Source organism: Phocoena sinus, chromosome 6 (genome assembly GCF_008692025.1).
Source record: "Phocoena sinus isolate mPhoSin1 chromosome 6, mPhoSin1.pri, whole genome shotgun sequence".
Lineage (NCBI taxonomy): Eukaryota > Metazoa > Chordata > Mammalia > Artiodactyla > Phocoenidae > Phocoena > Phocoena sinus.
In genome coordinates this window covers 48,724,905-48,744,945 of record NC_045768.1, presented here as the reverse complement: position 1 = coordinate 48,744,945, position 20,041 = coordinate 48,724,905, and the positions used below count along the sequence as shown (strand labels likewise).

General features: G+C 38.9%; 1 protein-coding gene and 1 non-coding gene across 2 annotated transcripts in view; one reads left to right on the top strand and one right to left on the bottom strand.

Moving 5' to 3' along the window:
* Positions 1 to 20,041, bottom strand: part of TRPM3 (transient receptor potential cation channel subfamily M member 3) — an 856,716-nt gene that overhangs the window by 552,479 nt on the left and 284,196 nt on the right.
* On the top strand, positions 3,153 to 3,223 carry TRNAW-CCA. The gene has a single exon. It is a non-coding gene; the product is annotated as a tRNA-Trp (tRNA).

Here is a 20,041-nt window from a genome sequence, read left to right as displayed (position 1 = left end):
TGCTTGGACCACCCAATTTAAAACGTTAACTTGCGTCCTAAAAGGCACTACAATCCCCCTTACTCTGCTTTATTTTTTCTTTTTTTAAAAATCACATTATCACTTATCAAATCCTTTATAACTTTCCTATTATGATTATGGCTTATCATTCTCTCTCTCCACTTGCACATAGTAAGTGCTCAAGGTTTGCTCAATGTGGAATGCAGAGCATGTTCTGCCACATAGGGCATTTCCTTACCGTGCATCCTGACACCTCTGCGCCAACCCAAGGAGCCTATTCACCATTCTCCTTGCTCTCCCTAACTTCTGTGTTTTCCCTCTGAACATATTTTAACTACAGTGGTCTCCGTACTTCACTTCCACTTGTCAGAATCCAACTGTCTTCAAAGCCTGCTCAAGTTCTACCTCCTCTGTGAAGTCTTCCCAGATTCCACTAGGGAGGATCAAATCCTCTTTTCTTCTTTCCCATTAAAACTGGACCTTAGTTACAGCGTTCACCACAGTTATTTGTGCATCTCTTTTTCAAGCTGTTCAAGAAGCTCTAGTCTTCTAAAAATTGTCTATATATTCCTCTTAGAGCCTAGCATAGTGCCTGACCCTTTACAGTCACTCAACTATATGTATGAGAGTGAACTGGCCATAACTTTCTGGTTTTGTTTTTTTACTAGACAAAATATTAGATATAAGTAAGCCTTATACTTTGTAGAGAAAGGTACTTAACTACTGCCAACTCAGTGCAAATAGATTCGGTCTGCTGAAATATGAGATTTCCAACTTAGTGGCATTTTACTGAGCAAAGAGGCAACACTAGGAACTCATTATTTCCCCCGTGATGCTTATACAAAATTATATTTACCTTCCCCATAAAATAAATGGGAATTTTACTTTCTGGCTTGGTAGTCTTGGTTTTATAAATATCCTTCGATTTAGTTATCATGAGTTTTAATGCTTCCTTAGGAAGAAATCACAACTGCTTTCATGGAATCCAAGTCCTTCTCCATCTCTTGGTTACCTCTGGTTTGGCCTCATCTTCTACCATGTCCTAACACAACATCCTTCACTCCAGCCATAATCAAACCTGATTTCAGAGCTAATCTGAGTTCCATGGACCCAGGAGAGTCAATGAAATCCTTTTAGAGCTCTATGACTCCCTGAACTTTTAACGTTTGTGAGTATATGAGTATGTGCATTTTCCTTGAGAGAGGACTACATCAGATTCTCAAGGGGCCCACAATTCCAAGGAGATGAAGAAACACTCACTCTACTTCCTGTTTCCTGCTGTATTATACCCTTAAATAAACCCTTGGCTTTGCAGAGAATATATTAGGGGCTTTGGTGGCTTGAAAATCCTCTAAATGTGGTAAAACTGAAAGGAAGAAGAGTTTCAAGGATGTAGACTCAAGAAACAGTCACTGAGAACTTGCTGAGTATCTGGTACCATGCTAAGGAGAAGGTGAATAGGGGAGCCTCTGATTACTCAGCCTCTAGGGGAAAGGGAGACTGTTTTAGGAAAAAGGCTTAGACTTTAAGAAAGATACTATATTCCAGGAAATGATTTCAAAAGGACATTCTTAGTAATTTAATATGCTGCACAGAGATGAGTGAAATACCTAAAAGTTTGCTATATTCACGTTACTGAGTATATGCAGATGTCAGAAGATCTTTTAAAACAATGTTATTAGAAGGAAGTAGCTGCATTGGGGATTAGAGCAAGATTAGTTCATAATAAAATATAATACTTCTGACTTTCTCATGACCTACAGGTTCCTTATCTACTGTATAATAATAATTGACAGTCATAACAATGAATAAAGGACAGAAAAACAATGTAGACTGAATCATTTGGACTACAATATTTTGTAGCACGTATTTTATTATATTCTTATTCAATAGAATGGGCATACTTTACATGGCATAACTAGCTTTACACAATATTAATTGAAATATGTAATTAGCAAGAATGCAACTGCCCTCCAAACATGCAAAAGAGTATTTTAAAATAGAAATAACATTACGTAAATGAAATTGTTCAGAGGAACCACTTGTATTTTTAAATAAGAAAAATTCTTCTGTTTTAATTTTCTTATTATATTTCACCCATTCATTAATATATTAATCATTTAATAAACAATTATTGATTACCTCCTATGTACTGAGCTAGGTTTGGGGGAGATAAAGTAAATAGGTTTGGACTTAGTGTAAGAGACAGAAAAGTAAATAGACTATTCCAGAAGGGTATGATAAGCATTAAGGCAGAGATATATGTGTATTCGAGGCTGTAGGAACACAAAGGAAGAGCATCTATGTTAAGCTGAGGGGTCAGAGAAGGTTTCCTTGGGGAGGTGATGCTTCACATGGGTCTTACAAACAGGTGAGAAACATTAAGGTACATGGCACATTTAGGAAATGCCATGTTTGCTATTGCTGGAGTGATGAATACATGTTAGAAGGCAAAAGGATAAATGTTAGAGAGCTAAGCAGAGGCTAGGTTACAAGGTTTCATGTTACGTGTTACCAGGTTACATGTTCATGCTAATGAGATAACTCTTTGTTTTAAAGGGAATGGACATCAATGACAAGGTTTACCCAGGGAAGTGATATGATCAGAACAGCACCTCAGAAGCTCCCTCCAAGGCCACAGTATGAAGGACAGATTGAAGGGAGGTAAGACTGGAAAGAAAATAATTATTCAGAAACAGTTGTAATGATTTGGGAGAGAAAAGATGCAGCTCTGCACTAAGGCAGGAGCAATGGTGATGAAAAAGAAAGATAGAGGGGGAAAAGAAGAGGGAGAAGCAAAGAGGGAGAGAGTGGTTGATGCTGACTTAGAAGGTGGAAATGGTAGGATGTGGTGAAGAAGGTGGAAATGGTAGGATCTGGTGACTGAATGGGATGACAGAGAAGGCTGGGTAGAGTGGGTAAACAGTGGTGCCATTTACCAGATGGGCAATGTCGAAGAGGAAAATTTGGATGATGATGAGTTTGAAGTGCTTGTGAAATAACCAAATTAAAACGAGTGAACAGTTGTTACGTGTCTAGAGACCAGTAGAGAGGCCAAAACAAGAGATAGAAATTTGGGGATTTTAAGTAGAGATGTATCAGTTGAAGTCATGGGCATGGATAAGCATGTTTAAGAATGTAAGGTAGGGACTTCCCTGGTGGTCCAGTGGTTAAGACTCTGCTTCCAATGCAGAGGGCCCAGGTTCGATCCCTGGTCAGGGAACTAGATCCCACATGCTGCAACTAAGAGCCCGCATGCCACAATTAAAGATCCCACATGCTGCAACTAAAAGAAAGATGCCACATGCTGCAACCAAAAAGATCTCACATGCCGCAACGAAGATCTCGCAAGCGGCAACAAAGATCCTGCGTGCCGCAACTGAGGCCCAGCGCAGCCGGATAAGTAAATAAATAAATAAATAAATTTAAAAAATAGAATGTAAGGTAAGGTAACTAGAGGGTCAGAGCCTGAGTCCTGAAGAAACACATTATTAAAGGGAGTGGGTGGCTAAAGATAGATTTGTAAAGATGACAGAAATAGCAGTTTATTTAAAAAATAAATTTTTATTTATTATTAAAAGAGAAACCACAAATCCTGGAAAGAAGGATTCTGGAAAACAAAGAAAAAGGTTTTAAGTAGCAGAGAATGTTCAACATTGCAAAAATCAATAGGATTATCAGTAAGTATAATGACAGAATTGTAGCTACTGGATTTGGCCATATGGAGGTCAATAGTCTCTGTGACCAGAGGAATCTCACCAGAGAATCCAAAATCCAGCACTAAGCTAACCATAACCGTCACTCTAACCCTAATCCTAACCCCATCAGTGTGTATCTACAATATAATATACATATTAAAAAGTCCAGGTTTATACTGAGCAAGACAAGTGCACAGACCACAAGTGATCATAGGAACTCTGAAAACAGGAGAGCCAGATGGCCCCAGAGTTTTCTGCTTCTGCCACTCCCAACAGACCTGCTCAGAGACTAGCTGAACTAAGGTTCAAAGCAGTCAGGGTTCTTTCCATCAAGTCACAGAGGCCAACCAGCTTAAGCACAAAGCATGCTGGGATAGGTCATGGTATCAAAGGACAAGCTGAACAACCAGAAAGGCAGGAACCAGGGCAGCCTCAGGGCCAATATCTCAAAAGACAATTCACCATTTTACCAGCTGACTGAATGGCCACTTCATTTAAGGCTGGATTGCTGAAAGTCAATCCACCAAATAACAAGTTCACTGAATCTACTTGTTTCTTTTTCCTCTTTTAAATTGGAGTGTAGTTGCTTTACAATGTTGTGTTAGTTTCTGCAGTACAACGAAGTAAATCAGCTATATGTATACATATATCCTCTCCCTCTTGGACCTCCCTCCCACCCCACTCTGCCATCCCACCCATCTAGGTCACCACAGAGCACCAAGCAGAGCTCCCTGTGCTATACAGCAGGTTCCCACCAGCTATCCGTTTTACACATGGCAGTGCACATACGTCAATCCCATTCTCCCTATTCATTCCCCCCTCCCCTCCCCACGTCCACACATCCATTCTCTACATCTGCGTTCTCTATTCCTTCCCTGCAAATAGGTTCATCTGTACCATTTTTCTAGATTCCACATATATGAATATACGATATTTGTATGGTACATTTATACATTGGAATATTACTCAGCCATAAAAAGGAACGAAATTGGGTCATTTGTAGAGACGTGGATGGACCTAGAGTCTGTCATACAGAGTGAAGTAAGTCAGAAAGGGAAATACTTGCTTCTTTTAACAATTTGAAATGGTTTACAGAAATGTGTATTGGATGGGGTAGAGATAAGAGCTTGTGAAAAATTTATGCCATGTTTTAGCTGACCAGTTTTCTTTCTTTTTCTCCATTAGAGCATTGTCAAGAGAGTTGAATTTGCCCCAGATACCCATTGTTAGAACTGCAGGGAGCTGGCCAGAGAAGGGGTAGAGGGCAAAGAACGCACAGCAGGAAGAGAGCAGAGAGGAGACTCAGTGCACCTCAGAGCTGGTGCAGTGGACAGACTGAGGGGAAAATGAGTGGGTGGAGAACGAGGGGCAGAGCTGGAGACAGAGGAGGAGAGGAAAGGGGAGTATGAGAGATATGGTCTGAAAAGCATCTGTTTAAATCTGGGAGAAAAGATCATCAGTGATTTTAAGGAGATGCAAGGCGAGAACAATGGACTTCATAGTTCTGAACTCTGATTTTTATTTTCTTACCAACAAAGAGATACCAGATAGCGTCTGAGACTAGATAACCAATATGGTTTGAACTTTTTAAACTTACTTTTACAAACATATCTAATATATTCAGGGACAGTCACTCATTAAGCAACTGTTCCGACTCATCTTTAGAAGGAATTGTTTTAATGTTCTCAATTCTTTCGGGACTAATTTTTGCTTATATTTAATCTATAAAGTTTCATATTCACTGAGTTCAACAATAATTTATGAAGTTGCATGCATAAATAATAATCTGATTTTTCTCTTAAGTAAAATAATTCACTTAAATTAAAATTTAATATGTTCCTTCACATACTAAATCAGACTGAGCAAATTATCCGTTTCTAATTAACTTTACCAACACCTGTTCACAGTAAGGCCATATGCTTGTGACGAGGACAGTCAGTATTGATAAACCTCAGAGGCAGGCTGCATGGGTTCCAACCCCGGCTTCATCGCTTATCAGCTGTGTGACTTTTGGCAAGTTACTCAACCACTCCATAACCTATTTTCACAAGCTAAATTGCAGCAATAACAATACCGGCCTCGTAGGGTTTGTGAGGATTAAATGCATAAATATATATAAATCTTTTAGAACAGTGCCTGACCTAAAAAGTAAGCACCATTTACTCTTTTTACTATTATTATTACCATTTTGATATCAATTTTATTGTTAAAGTGGTAGTTAGAAGGGATGAAAAAGCTGCAATATATGGTTTCTGCCTCAAAGTAGCTTAAAATTCATGGAAGAGAGAGACTGTCACACACACACACACACACACCCACACCCTAACAGCATGTTGAGAGGGACCTTTTATATTACAGGGAGGGAGCAATATTATACTAACAACAAGCCCCCCAGATATGTTCCTCTTCTCAGAGAGGCAGAAGCAGCTACCAGAGCCCCCATTCACTAACTTTTTCTCTGTCCTCTATTCCCCCAAGTGCATAGATGAACGATCCTGAGGGTCAGCCTTAGACTTAATGGCTATGCGCTCTTTGTGGTTAGAGGTTACTCATGCCTGTCCCAACCGTAAGAGAAAGGCAAGAATAATTTTTTGCTAAAGCCAAGCATGTCAGGGGAGGAGGAGACTCATGTACAGCAGTCGGTGAGGAAACCTGGCTGGCTGATTCCTGAGCTGGAGTTGAGAACCGTGAGAAAGTTCTCAGGTGAGGTCAATATCCACCCCCTGAAATGTAGGATAATAATAAATACAGAACCTGGTGCCCATTTCTGGGCTAGGGTTGTCCGAAAGCAGAAAGGTCTTCAGAGTAGTGTATTGTCAGCAAGTCTTAAAAGGACTAATGTCCATTACACTTGTGAAGAAAAATGGTGGGGCAGCCCCTTCTAAGTTCCCAGAGGCCATCAGAGGGGACAGAAGAAGCCTCCTATGACTCCTGTGGCCCCATATGAAGGAGCAAGGAAGACAGGAAGGGCAGAGACAGATGAGGAAGTACCAGAAGGAACTGGGAACATGGCCTTCTGGAAGCACTCAAGGGAAACTAGCTGTCTTTCTCTGCAGGAGTTGTCAGCAATAGAGGTCATCAAAAGGAGGATGAACAAAGCCCTCACTCCCCCACCCCCACCCAAATGTAACATCTACACGAAGACCATTCTCTGAGTAGATCACAGATGGAATCAGAGCAGCTTAGTTACAGACAAGCTTTGCTTCCACTATTCCTCTCTCTCCCTCTTTCAAGAGATTGGACCTTGAAAAGGAAGAGGTAATGAAGATCTAAAAGGCAGACCCTCCTACTCTCCAAAGTCCAAGTAGCCAAGATCACAATCTGCAGCTGGGGGGAGGGAAGAAAACAATGAAATCAGATATGATATTGGAAGTTAAACAGGATTAGACTAATTATAATAAACCTATGTGACCAGAAAGTGATGGTGACTGGCCAAAATGGACTGGAAGGAAACAGGAAATTCAACAAACACAGTAGGTTGACAGCTGTGGCTAAAGAAATAAAAATATAATGTTTCCATGTTAGTACATTCTTTCTTTCTTTCTTTCTTTCTTTATTTTTGGCTGCATTGGGTCTTCGTTGCTGAGCGCGGGTTTTCTCTAGTTGCGGCGAGCGGGGACTACTCTTCGTTGTGGTGCGCGGGCTTCTCATTGTCCTGGCTTCTCTTGTTGCAGAGCACCGGCTCTAAGTGTGCAGGCTTCAGTAGTTGTGGCACACAGGCTTAGTTGCTCCGTGGCATGTGGGATCTTCCCCGGCCAGGGCTCGAACCCGTGTCCCCTGCATTGGCAGGCGGATTCTTAACCACTGTGCCACGAGGGAAGCCCTGTATATTCTTTAAAACAGTGTTTTGAAGAGAAGAATTAAAAGGACTCACGGACCTTCAACGTATAGGCGCAAAAGTGAAACTTAAATATATCCTTCATCATAAAAAAGTAAATTTAGCCATGCTATCAAGCATAAAATATTTGGAAATTGACTATTTAAGACAGCAACAATGTAAAATAATGTGTTGCACAGATTGAAGGTTCATACAAATGACTGGAATCATACACTGATTAATTTAAATTGATTAAAGGAATTATGGTGAATAACATGGAAATACTCCAGGTACTGTCCACATCACTTTAATCTCTTCTCATCATCTTGTTTGAGAAAAATGAGGTAAATTGCAGAAGGGATTCAAGAATTCCATTGAATATTCCAATATTATACCAAGTAAGTATCACAGTTGGTCTCTAAAATATAATTGGTCCACATTTTTTCTTTAAATGTTTTATGCTGTTTCAATGATTTTTTTTTCAAGTTTCCCCCTTATATCAGAGAGATCATCATTTTACGCTCTTATGCCAAACTATATTTCTCAACCAATACATAGGTACTAGGCTCTCTCAAATATCTGGCACCACAAGGAATAAAACAAATCTAAAATAAAAAGAAAAGCAAAAATAAAATTTATTTATTACAGCCATTATTTCAAAAATTTGAATCAAATGAAAGACATTATTTGGGCTAGTCAGTGGTTGTTATAAAGTCACTGATTAAAAGGCAGTAGAACAATATCCAGATAATTCTGAAAAAAGATGTATTCATTTCAGTCTGACCTACCTGGATGATTTCCTCATTTATTTATCTTACCTCCCTCACGTGTTTTTCCTCAAGAACACTGAGTATGGTAAAAAGATGTTATCTTTTATTTAAAATTCATTGTTATTTTTCTCTGCTATCCCCATATTTTATTCTAGAACACAAGAGTGAACTTACCAGAATAATACCTCCTTTGTCCATAAAACCAATGAAAGAACCAATTATCTCCTGCCCCTCCCGCCAAAAAAATAAAACAAACAAAAAACATACACACACTTCTTTCTCTCATGACACATTTCATTTTGGATTATTTATAGATATCACTTTTCCACATAGTGACAATACATTCCTATATTCAATATAGTCTTCTACTCCATGCAGAAGTTAATTTTGAACCTAATTAGCAGTTTTCAGAATTCTGAGAACTATACGCTCATGGTTGAGGTTTCAATTAAAACTCCCTAGTAACTTCACCCCTTGCACAAGTTGAGTTGAGTAAGAGTTTTTTGTTTTTGTTTTTTTAATGTTTTCCCTGCTGAGCTATGAGATATTTACCCAAACTTTCCCAATAAGCTAATTATGGAGGGAATCATGACAGCATTTTTTAAAACTCTAACAACATTCTAGCTTCACTCTGCAGAAGAAAAAATTGAGAAATTAGAAGGGGTAAGTGGAGGGCAGGATGTGGGAGAATGGAGGAAATAAAACAATACTTTTTATTAGGTACGTGGTTATCGCACCAACAGCTGCACAATACCATGACAAACAGACTGCTATGGAATTGTTTTTGTTGAAGCTAAAAATAAGTGCACTATGACATACCTCATTTAGAAGAAAAAATATTGTTATCATCTTACAGAGAATACAAAAATAGATTGCCAAAAATGGTATTTTAATGGGCAAAGCAAACCAAATTATCAGCTACCACCCATCACTGTATACTATTTATTGGTGTTGTTTATATGGCTTTGAAGCCACCAAGACACTTCTGCTTCCAAATGGCATACAGACTACAATGATTCTGAAAATAAAACTTATGTGCTGTCTTCGTTGTGGTCTAGTTTTCACTCACTTGGATTTCTAAGTATCCAGAGGGTAAATTAAGACAGATCCTACGCTATCTGTCCTCTCCCAATCCAGGCCCCATATTCCACTTGTGTGGAGAGGATGAGACAGCAGTGGGTATTACACAGGGATCTAGAGTTGCAAGAGTTTAAGTCAGAGCCTTGCTTCACTGTTGTCTGCCACTTCAACATCTCCAACACCTTTCTTTAACCCTGACCTTCTTTCTACATGGATTCTCCTATGCCACTGGCAATGAGTTACTTCCTGGAATGTTGTTATTATTTTAATAATATCGTTCTTTTTATTTTTCAAGGGTCACAGAATATGTGTACAAGAACAAGAAAGTAACTTAAATGAGTGAAGATGCCTGGTTAAAGTTCCACAAACACATTTTTTTTTGCATTTGATATATAAAAATATGTGTCACTGGCACAAGGAAATAAGCTACTTCCACTTTTTGCATGAAATAAACTGCCCTCTCCAGTCATTTTTCATGTCCCTATAATTGACAAAACCAGGGATACAAGGAAGTATTTCTCCACAATAAGAGAATACAGTGGAAGAGCAGAGATGCATTGGACCTCCACATTAGGGAGACAATGAAGAGTGGTGACGACTGTGGTCTATGGGGAGTGGATATCTGTATAAATGAAGTAATTGTTACTAAGCCCCACTGATTTTTACCATGTCGTAAAGCGGATCATCTGTTGGATTTCAAAACAAGTTTTAAGGAAAACTTGTAAAGTTGAATTCTTATGTGAAATCTTCCAATTTCATTTGTTAAATAAAAAACCATTTTTCCAAGTAGTATGCTTTCTAAATAAAGCACATCTGCAGGTCAAAGTCCCCAGTTTGCAAGGCTTGCTCTTCATGTTCACCAGTGGCTGGAAACAGGACCCCCCAGATCTCTTCTATGTAAGAGAAAATTGGAAACACAGACTTGAAAGGGGAGAGTATGTAAGTGAATGTTGTTTATATGCAATAGACAAATGATGTGCAGAATGAGGCCACACATACTGATCAAGGGTGGATTAGGAAAGTCACCTAAAACCTATTTCTAAAAATATTTTTAACCTATTTAAGAGGCATGCACCCTAATCACCCAGGCATGCACCCTGTTAGACAAACAGATTTGATATCTAATTGATATTACTAAACCTATGGATTTTTCTTCTCTGCCTTCCTCCCAATTGGGGAGGAAGGCAGAGAAGAAAAATATACAGTGATATAAAAATCTAATTTCAACCTTTATTGCTGAATTTCTAACTTTTGGTGGCAAGTGTGGAGGAGGAGGGGAGAGATGCACAACAGAAGTAAGAGGGGGAAAGACCTGGAGGAGAAACTGGAGTTGGTAGAGCTTTCAAAAGATTCTCCAGTACTTGTTCCATAAAGTTAATGAGTCAGGGGAATAAGGTGATAATGGCCAATGAACAAGATTACAGCAGATAGAGAAAGGGACGGGGAATAGATGGGGTCAGAAGGGTACAAGGCTCTTAGAAAATGGAAACCCTGGTATTTTGGATCAGGAGTCAGAATTGGGGAGAAAGTCTGGACTGCTACACCTATGAGTCAGGATATGTAACAACAGTGAGTTAAGCATAGGTCTTTAGAGACATCATTAACGTATGAATTTTACAAAGAGGTTCCATTCAACTTCTTTCTTTCCTTTTCACTAATAAAATAAACCTTTACTCTGTAATTACTATGGGTGGAGAATTAAGTTACAGTTTCTGTCTCTAAAATACTTATAGTGTGTTAGGGGACAGAATCATAAATAGAAAGGAACAATAATGTAGTAGTTGAGGCACAGGGTACTACGGGAGAAGCACCCAAGGCTGTTGTGTACTGCTGCTCAGGCTATGAGCTGCATAAATCCGGGAGGTGGCACTCACATAGACTGGAAGTAAATGGCGTCCCCTGGAACTGCATAACGTGGCAGCTTCTAACATCAGAATGAGAATAGTATGGCATCATAAAAGGCTTTTTTGAGGAAGCTGCTTCTGGACTAAGTCTTGAAAGTATCAGAAGAGGGGCTTCCCTGCTGGCGCAGTGGTCGAGAGTCCGCCTGCCGATGTAGGGGACACGGGTTCGTGCCCCAGTCTGGGAGGATCCCACGTGCCGTGGAGCGGCTGGGCCCATGCGCCATGGCCGCTGGGCCTGTGAGTCTGGAGCCTGTGCATCCGCAGCCTGTGCATCTGGAGCCTGTGCTCCACAACAGGGAGAAGCCACAACAGTAAGAGGCCCGCGTACCGCAAAAAAAAAAAAAAAAATGTATCAGAAGAATTTAGCTACACAGATACTTGTTGGGAGAGAGACGGAGGGGAACAGGGATGACCTCATTCCTGTGAGATGAATGTGTTAAAAAAAAAAAAATAGACTACAAGTCCTTAAGAGTTTCATCATTGTTATGCTTAAAGGACATTTGCCACCAAATAACAAGTCATATCTTTAGTTGTGAGGTCTCAGAGAGGAACAATCAAAGCTTTCTCGTTGTAGCCCAGATTTGCTGAATGTGATGTACGTAAAAGAACTCCCCAAACAGAATAGCTAAGTAGGTTCTTCTCATTGAACTAAAGCGGATTGAATCAGGGTGCAGCATAAGAAACACAAAAACTAAAGATGGTGTAAAGTTTCACAAGGACATCATACATGGAAAACAGAGGTATCTAAAGGGCAAAGGTATTTACAAAATATTAATACGTGACAAAGTAGAAAGTCACATAGATGTGGGAAGGAAGGAACAGCTGGTAGACATGGTTTTTCTGCAAACCATGTCTTCCTCCTCTGAACACATTTTGACTGGACCACCCACTTGTCAATGATACCCAATTGCTTTTATAATTGTTGTTCTCTCTTCATAACTAGACTTGTAAGTGCCTTGTCTCATAACTGCATTTTCCATAGTGCCTCGAGCATCAACCCGTGCCTTGAATATATGTTGATGATGAATATGAATAGAAAACAATGGCATCACAACTGCTTTCTGCTATGCGAGTTGTGTAACACCACCCTATGCAACCACCACCATGCAGTCTTTAGGAGTGCCATCAGTGTGTAGGAATCTTTGCATTTCCAGAAAGAATCTACTTACACTGAAAAGGATTAGTGATCAAAGTTGACTTTCCTGAACATATTATAGTGTAACTGGAGAAAGGCATTGTGTCTTATTCCCTATAGCCCACTTCCTAAATCCTCATTTCACACGTTCCTTTTCCTCCAGTCCCTTCACCCAGCCTCCTACTAGGGTTTCCCATACTGGGGGAATATACCAGGGCAATATATTTATCATTTTTCCCTGATCTTCCTTCTCTGCCCCTAATACTGCTACCACTTTCTTATGCATCGCAATTTAACTTTGCCCCAGATTCTTAAAATTTCCATACAAACACTTTGGAACAGTTTAAAAGGACTTTCCTGTTCCAAACACCCATTTTCCTTGGTAGAGTCTTTTTTTTTTTTTTTTTTTTTTTTTTTGCGGTACCCGGGCCTCTCACTGCTGTGGCCTCTCCCGCTATGGAGCACAGGCTCCGGACGCGCAGGCTCAGCGGCCATGGCTCACGGGTCCAGCCACTCCATGGCATGTGGGATCTTCCCGGACCGGGGCATGAACCCGTGTCCCCTGCACTGGCAGGCGGACTCTCAACCACTGCGCCACCAGGGAAGCCCCCCTTGGTAGAGTCTTATAAGTAGTTTTCCTAATTACAGAAAAATAAGGACAGCTAGAGAAACAAAGAATGCAGGAGGTAAACTGTAAATGATGGGGTTCAGTACATACTATCCCAAAATATGTCACCTTAGTATGTTGAATACTGTAAGCTGAGGGAGTTTAAGAAAACAGTAGAAGCAGGAAGGTCACTCTGACCTTTCCCTACAACTTCTCCCCTGAAACAGGTTATGACTACAGAACCTCACATGTGAGAGGTATAGATGAGGATGGTATAGATAAGGATGCTCCTCTATACCAGGAAAGGAGCATCCTTATCTCTGGAGACAAAGGATGCCCAGAAGAATCCGAACAAACAGGTCTTGCTAATTTTTCCCCAGATTACTACACTTACCTCATACTCTTTGACCTATCATATCTCTCTACGTCTGACCACTCTTCATCAAACCTAGCATAAAAATACTCAGGGCTAATTGTTTCTTTGGGTCTCTATTTCCTTATGAAGGCTCCCATGTCACATAAAACTTACATTAAATAAATGTGCATGCTTTTCTCCTGTTAATCTGTCTTTGCCAGTTTAATATTCAGATCTAGCCAGGAACCCTAAGAGAAAAGAGGAAAACTTTTTCCCCTCCTATGGAACATATATGGAAAGACAGTATATTTACCTTAGAATCTTACATTTGGTGGTGATGAAAGAAACAAGTTATACTTTGCAAAAATGCTATTCCTTAAAACGTAGTTGGCAAGTATCTCCCTACATTTGGGAGAAGGTAGGTCTATGGCTGTGCACTGATGGAGGTGTCTGGGTTCTTTATGGAAAATTCCATGGGGTGCTGAGGGGAGAGACAGATTACTACCTGCCTGTAAACCAGCTTTGGAGACAAGCGTGTCACAAATTGTCCAAATGTTTTTTTTCTACCTTCATTCAAGGTAAGAATGATATTGAAACAGCTGGGAGGACAGCATGAGTCAACTTTTAATTTGTTTTTTAGATGTACTACCTAGGAAGACCAATTTATTTCCGGAAATTACTGTTCTTACTTGTGAGTTTTTAACTTGTAAAAATACAATGAATTTGATCAGCAAATAACTGACATGATCTGGGCAGTGCATTACATTATAAATTGCTAAAAATAAAATCATTCTACATTCACTGTACTCCAAGATAAACCAGATCACAATAATCATCTGCAATACAATGTACTTCCTATGAAGGAAAATATTTCATAATCTACAGAAGTGATAACTGAGTCTGCATACGAGTATTTTGGCACCAAGTCAAAAGAGTATGATTCCGCTAGTATTATATTTCTTCCCTCAAAAATTAAAATAAAATAAATTTGGAAATGAAAAGCCATTTAGAAAAAAATGTCAAAGGGGAAAGGCTTTGGAAAAAGATAACTGATTAACTTTTAGACAAGCTAAATGGAAGCAATCATAGGAAAATTAAGTTGGAATGTCCAGTAGGCCTTTGAAAACAGAGTTGTAATTCTAGAGAGAGATTTGTGTGGAGACATATCTTGGGGCATCATGAAAATACAGTTGATAGTTGGAACTGGGGAATGCCAAGCAAAGAACCAGGAGGGAAAAGTATCAAGGATAAACTTTTAAAAAAATATATTTATATTTAAAGTCTAAAGGGTAAAAAGGAGCTATCAGGTAACAGGAGGAAAACAGGGCAGGACTATATATTGGGCAGAACCTGGATAAAGCAAGTTTAGAAGTCAGAGTCCGAGAACATTAAGAGATGCTGCTGATGAAGGTGATGCAGCCATGAGGTGAGGACCACACATTCTAACAGCTCAACAGAAGGAACAAAGCCATGTTTGAGTACTAAGATTAGAGAGCGAGGCCAAGGAAAACACATTTGGCTGTTTTGTTTTCAGATACTGAGGGCTAATCTTGCTTAAAAGTAGAAGAGGAGCAGCTGGGGCTACTGGGATTGAATGAGAGACCGAGAGCCTTGAAGCAGTCATTAAGAGAATGGCAGGTGGGCCAAATACCATGGGGGCAGGGAGTTTAGGGAGAAGATGACTGGGAGGAAGGACGCAACCGATGGAGGTAAACATGACGGAAGATACAGAGCAGCTCCTGCCAGACTGTAATGATCTTAGCCATGAATTTGGAAGTGAGGGAAGGCAGGATTGGGATTCAAAGAAGAGAAAAAATGTCACAAGTAGCCTCTGGGAGAGTAAGGTTAGGATTGCACAGAATAGAAGTAAATGTCTTGCAGAGCTGCAATGATAGTCAAACTGCATTTGTGTGAACCTGTAATAGGCTCGGCCTGTACAATTCTATGCTTCTCTCCCATCAAGCCTGGCAGTTGAGGAGCAGAAGAGCAGAGAACATAAGCTGAAACAGTTGCAGGTGTTATCAGTGCATTTGGGAAACAATGAGGCAGACCAAGGGAAATGTGGGTAGAAAAAATAAATTTCTAATATAATGAAGACTAGAGGTAAAAGAGAGGGAGAAAAAAAAAAAAAAAGATAGGGAGGAGTGTGATGAGCTGGCAGGCAGCCAGTGATGTAGATATGACAGGCAGGCTGGTCTCAGTGGTGGTAGGCTGTGAGGATGGTATAACAGGGAAAGAAAGAGGACCAAGAAGAGATCTCTGAAGCAAAGCAATACTCATTGTACTTAGGGTCTGGGCTGCTGCCAAGTAGCTGTGCTATCAAAGAAGGCATAAAGCCAGGTGATGGAGGAATCAAATGGCTTTTAACATAGAAATTGAAATCATCAAAAGGTAAAGGACACGGATAGGAGAGGCATTAAAAATCTAAGCCATGAGGAGAAATACCAGAAGGTATGAAAAGCAATCAGCACACTGAACACCCAAGTTTTCACACACATAGACAGGATTCAGTGTCATTCATGCATTAGGAGACTCAGCTATTGCCACACACAAATACTCAACTTAAAAAAGACCCAAACGATATTATAAATATTCTTAAAGTTACTAAACCCGGCCCCCAAATGTCACTGGGTTTTTAGACTTTTAGCTCTTGCCTCCTCTGCCTCTGGGACTAGCACACTAAGGCTTAGTTTTTAGTCATATGGAAGCACCACATAGGGTTATCCTAATTGACTTTTATGAGGTTTTCATTTTTTGTTTGCCTTAAGTTCCTTAAGCTAGCTAACAGGGAGATTGTATTTTTGTACCACAATGGAAAGGATAGTTTGGAACAAAAATGCTTCTAACGAACCTGCCTTTGCTAACAGAAAATGTTTTATATTAAACCAAGGTATGATCTTAAACTCAGTATAAGAATTATTCAGCTTGGTAATTTTTGGAATTCATTTTCCTCTAGATAAGATTTTTATCATATAGCCACACTGTAGAAAGAGTGCAATAAACCTACACATGGCAAATGTAGCAATGGGTAATATATGATTTACAGTGTATTATTGCAGTTATATTGATAAGACTTGCAAGGAGGAATTCTTATGCATGTGTTATACATATTTACAGCTTAAAATACAACAGAGTGGAGAATATTACAGAAAGTGGGTATGTAAATTCAATATGTATTATTTTAGGTAGTATAAACATAACAATATGTTTCTCATAGTAGTTTAATATAAAAGCTTCTGTATAGAGTAGGTTACACACCCAGGCAATTTATAGTGAAATGAGGAAAAACAGATGGTAACTATGTGATGGGGGTAGAGGTGGTAACTAACCTATGATGGTAATCATTTTGCAACATTTACATGTATCAAATCAACATGTATACCTTAAGCTTACATAATGTTATGTGTCAATTATATGTCGATAATGCTGGAAATAAATAAAATCAAAAGGAGTGTAAAAACAAAATATAATTTCTCTCACTCTGTAAGACCGTAGGCACCTTTTCTTTTTAGACATTATGTTACTGGTATTTAGAAGATAGTATTTAAAGAAATAATCACTTAAGAGTAGGCAAATTATAAGATGAAAATATGCATGAAGAGGAAATAGCAATTTTATAAGATTTATTCAGTTTCTAAGAATATTTCCCAAATAAATACAAGACATAAATATTATAGCATCCATAACTATATCAGAGTCATCATCCCTTTGTCCTTGCTATTCCAAGCTGCTGTTAAAAACGCCTTCATCCTTCACTCTGAAACCCTGACAGGCAGAGGCTGCTTTCTTATTTCAAAGGAATTACTTCTAGGAAGTCAAGGTAATTAACCTATTTTATTCCCTCAGTGACACCATAGCTGCCGTGGAGCCTAGATTCTAAAAATTAACTTTTGTTTAAAAATATTTTAAGAGGACAGTTTAAACTTTTATTAATAGAAATTTCATACATTAGAATGATGAACTAGATAAAGGAGAACTTCCAGAAAATATTGAACCTTGATTTTCCTTAGCTCTTAATCCCAGCATTTCCCCTGCTTTCAAGGAATTGATAACCCAGTTTAGGAGAAAAAGCGAACACACTTGAAACAGAGAACAATTTGATGTGAAATGCAGTGTGCCAGCTAACCATGCGTTGTTAGTTCCAAAGTGAGGGCCTGGACTGGACTAGTTAGACTGAGCCTAGAAGAAGTGATAGGATGAGCCTATCATCAAGAGGGAAAGGGAAAGGCAGGGGCCATCACCATTCATGGTTCTAAAGGGAGTTATTCGACATCAAACATTTATTTGTCCAGCAAAATAGCAAAATGTATACCACATTCAAAGTTGCAAGGCAAAGAGAGTGCCCCATATTCCTGTTTTTTGTTCTTGATGTTGCTTTGCTTTATTAAGAACCAAATCCCAATGCATACTATGTGAAATAAAATGGAGGATCTGCTAATTTTTGGTGAATTTGATCAGTTTAGATAATTTTGAACAAGTCAGTTTTTAATGGCATCTACTTAGTAAATACTGAGACCATAAAACAAAATTGTCCTGAAGGAGGCAAGGCAGTAAGGAAACCAGACTCTACACTTTTTCCGAAGGGGCAGGATGCTGACTTAGCTGAAGACAGCTGTGATTTGTAGTGATCCAGAAGTGCTTTACTTGTCATACCAATTAAACATCACCAACATATATTCCCGTTTGGGGAATTTTTTTTTCCATAAGCATCCTGTGTAAACAAAATTTTAAAATCATAATGAGACTTCCTAATCAAATCTGCCTCCCAGAATAGGAAGTAAATTTTAGTGGCTCACCTGGCCATAGCAGCAGGACTCACCATATGGCATTAATGTGTGTGGGATGCTGGTGTTCGTCGTTGTAGGAGATTGCTTTGTTGGAACTACCATGTTGGAAATCATCTCTCTCTCAATAGAATATAATAGATTTTACATTACACAACAGAAGGGGAGATCCTTATCATCCATCTTTCTTAGAAAGGGACATCATTTCCAATGTACTTCAAATTCAGTTCATCTGAATAGGAATTTAACCTGGATATAATTCCCTAAGGTGTGTGGGCCATGACCTGACCCCATTTCTATCAATAGAAAGAAACTTATACTCTGTTAAGTACTACACTTAGTGAGAAATGTGAGTTGCAATACCTCACATGGGAATCCGTAACAGACATTCTAAGGTCAGATTAATTTCTGAAAACATGTCCTATTGGATATAAAGGAAGGAGGCGGAGTGGCTATATGCTCCCCACTAAAACTAGTAGTGAGTGGCAGATGTCCTAGACCACGTGTTCTCTTTGTTGCCTAACGAATTCTGAAAATTTTTACCAAAAAGAAGAAAGCATAAATCCCTAGGAATTTCTCTCTTGTGTAAAATAAGATTTGACCCCAGCTAAAACGTCTAAATCCCAAGATTAGGCAGTTAGAATAAATAAAAGACTAATAGTTCTTCTAGAGAGGCCTTTCATCTCCCCCCAAATTCTGGCATATTGGATTTTCTAATTATAGGATAAAAGTACTCTTTAAAGGTTTGGCCTTTCAGTCCTCTGTGAATTAAGCTGCTAGAATAGAAGCAAGCAGTTCATAAAGGCTCTAGTGTTTACTTCTATCATGCTAATTTAGTCACAGGGGGTTGACAAGACTGCCCTTACCTGAGGACCCAGATGCTTCAGAAATTGGATTCATTTCCATTAAAATTAATGTAATATGCCTTTTTTTTTTAATACTCCTACTTTATAGAGCAAGAAAGAGCTTGTGATCTTCCTGAGAACAAAGGCATTATCCCAGTCATTCACCATTCAGACTATCTAAGGTTCTCTTTTAAATTGAATGGAAACTGATCTTCTATTACCACATCCCTCTACAACTTTGAACCCTATAAGTAAAAGCATGTAAGCATTTTTTCTACTCCAACTCCTGTTTTAATCAAAATACTTTTGTTATTTTTCAAAAGAATAATGGAGTCAGTAACTGCTATTTTCTTTTGATGCAGAAAAAACCTAGCTCTTCAAAACACAAGATGACCAACAAGCTCTTAGGTCAACTTACTTTACTAAAAATAAAACAGAGAATAGGAAATGCATAGCCTAAATAATAATTAAACGATAACAAGAAGAATATATCGTGTTTATTAAACCTAGTATTAGACATTATGTGAAATACTATATGAAGTATTTTACAATCACTATCATGTTTAATCCTCCCTATGAGATAAATACTATAATATTGCATTTCTACAGATCAGTTTTTCTTTCTGAAACTTACAAACGAAATGTCAAACTTACCATTGCCCTTTAGCAATAAGAGGTCATTTTTCACTTCTATATTCTTGTATCTTGCCATACACACTCACTCACGTGGGGTTGCTATAGCTGAACTAGCTAGTGAGTAATCCTTAGATATAACTTTTGCTCAAATGTCTGGCCCCAGGTAACAATTTAAAGATTATCTCACAGTGGTCAACATAAAGCACAGGTTTAAGATTACCCTCTCAGTGTCTCCTGTACCACCTGCATCATAATCACCCAATGTGTTTATAAAAGTACAAATTCCTGAGCCACTTCATACAGAACCAGAATCAATGGTGGCATGGAGATCTGCATGTTTGACAAGCCCCACAGGCCATTTTTAAGCACACTGAATGATGAAATCCACAACATCTACATGATTCATGCCC